A 2,412-nucleotide genomic window follows, 5' to 3' on the forward strand; every position below is an offset into this window, starting at 1 on the left:
CAGATTGACAAGCTGCGTGAAATCCACACACGTTTCACAGAAGACCTCCTTAAGTTACCACAGCCTAGTGTGAATCAATATTTTTCTTCACACCTGTGTAAAGAAAGGCCTTCACAGATTAGAGCGGCAGAAAAACCTTTTACCTTTGCTCTGTCAGGGAAAATTGGACAGCTTCTCAGCAGATTGACGAGCTGCGTGAAAACCACACACGTGTCAAGGCAGACTTCCTTGAGTTCCTGCTTTAACCTACTCAGAGTTAAAAGCCTTCAGTAGCGTGAAAAACCTTTAATCAGGTGGCCATTTCTTTACAGAAACTACTGGAACTTGTGCTGTGCTCTGTTTCTGCTCGGTTTCGAATCTTTTGCGTGTAAGGCGAACGTGATGACCACTACATTACACAAACTCCTGGAGCTTTACTTGTGCTCTGTCAGGGAAAATTGCAGACCATGATATCAGGTTGACACGCTGCATGAAATCCACACGCGTTTCACAGAAGACCTCCTTAAGTTCACAGCAGGAGCTCCAGAAGTGCTTTTTGAGTATCCACAGTGGTCATTTTTTTTGTGCTTTGTTGAAAATTACTTGGATATTAGCACAGACTCTGCTGGCCTGGCAGTTACCACAACCTAGAGTGAAAAAATATTTTTCTTCACACCTAAGTAAAGAAAGGCCTTCACAGATTAGAGCGGCAGAAAAAACTTTTACCTTTGCTCTGTCAGGGAAAATTGGACAGCTTCACAGCAGATTGACAAGCTGCATGAAATCCACACACGTGTCAAGGCAGACTTCCTTGAGTTCCTGCTTTAACCTACTCAGAGTTAAAAGCCTTCGTAGCGTGAAAAACCTTTAATCAGGTGGCCATTTCTTTACAGAAACTACTGGAACTTGTGCTGTGCTCTGTTTCTGCTCGGTTTCGAATCTTTTGCGTGTAAGGCGAACGTGATGACCACTACATTACACAAACTCCTGGAGCTTTACTTGTGCTCTGTCAGGGAAAATTGCAGACCATGATATCAGGTTGACACGCTGCATGAAATCCACACGCGCGTTTCACAGAAGACCTCCTTAAGTTCACAGCAGGAGCTCCAGAAGTGCTTTTGAGAATCCACAGTGGTCATTTTTTTTGTGCTTTGTTGAAAATTACTTGGATATTAGCACAGACTCTGCTGGCCTGGCAGTTACCACAACCTAGAGTGAAAAAATATTTTTCTTCACACCTAAGTAAAGAAAGGCCTTCACAGATTAGAGCGGCAGAAAAACTTTTACCTTTGCTCTGTCAGGAAAATTGGACAGCTTCACAGCAGATTGACAAGCTGCATGAAATCCAGACACGTGTCAAGGCAGACTTCCTTGAGTTCCTGCTCTAACCTACTTGGAGGTAAAAGCCTTCGTAGAGTGACAAACCTTTAATCAGGTGGCCATTTCTTTACAGAAACTACTGGAGCTTGTGCTGTGCTCTGTCAGGAAAATTGGACACCTTCACAGCAAATTGACAAGCTCTGTTAAATCCACACACGTGTCAAGGCAGACTTCCTTGAGTTCCTGCTCTAATCTACTTGGCGGTAAAATAATTCGTAGAGTGAAAAACCTTTTAGATAAAAAGGGGGCCATTTTTTTACAGAAAGCAATAAAGCCTGTGCCTGTTTCCTCCCGGTTTCAGCGGGGGACTTTTCGCGCAGTGAGGCTAATGTGACAACCGCTACACTAGGGAAAATTTTTCTTGTTTATCTACCATGATTCACCTGGAACGTCGCGAAGACTTTAGGAAATCTCGCAAAACAAGAAGCAATGTTTCTGCTCGGTTTCGAACCGAGGACCTTTCGCGTGTAAGGCGAACGTGATGACCACTACACTACAGAAACTGCTGGAGCTGAGCTTGTGCTCTGTCAGGGAAAATTGCAGACCATGATAGCAGATCAAATCAAATCAAATCAAATTCAAATTTTAGTTGTCACATACACATACATACATGGTACGACATGCAGTGAAATGTTTTTTACAACCGTCCAGCATCAAAAAAAAGAAAACAGAAAAAGAATTTAAATATATATAAATATAAAATATAAAATAATGTATAAAAATATGTATAAAAAAGTGTGCAAAGTTTAAAAAATAAAATGTAAATAAGTGTAGAATATAAAATATAAGTGTAAAATGTAAAAGTGGCTGTGCGAATGTCCAGTGCAAAGTGGCTAGTGCAAAGTGGCTAGTGCAATTGTCCAAAGTAAGTGGCGAGTATCTGGGAAAGAGGGGTGAACATGGGAATCCCGGTAATTAGGTGCTGGGTGTTCTCTGGTTCAGACTCCGAATGGCCTGCGGAAGAAGCTCCTCCTCATTCTCTCTGTGTTTGCCTTCAGGGAACGAAAGCGCTTTCCTGAACGCAGCAGAGAAAAGAGTCCATTGTTGGGATGG

At 42.3% G+C, this 2,412-nt stretch overlaps 1 non-coding gene across 1 annotated transcript; it reads right to left on the minus strand.

Moving 5' to 3' along the window:
* Nucleotides 1–1,789: 1,789 nt before the first annotated feature.
* Nucleotides 1,790–1,862, minus strand: trnav-uac. The gene has a single exon. It is a non-coding gene; the product is annotated as a tRNA-Val (tRNA).
* Between the last annotated feature and the right edge of the window lie 550 nt (nucleotides 1,863–2,412).

This window comes from Puntigrus tetrazona, chromosome 4 (genome assembly GCF_018831695.1).
Source record: "Puntigrus tetrazona isolate hp1 chromosome 4, ASM1883169v1, whole genome shotgun sequence".
Classification (NCBI taxonomy): Eukaryota; Metazoa; Chordata; class Actinopteri; order Cypriniformes; family Cyprinidae; genus Puntigrus; species Puntigrus tetrazona.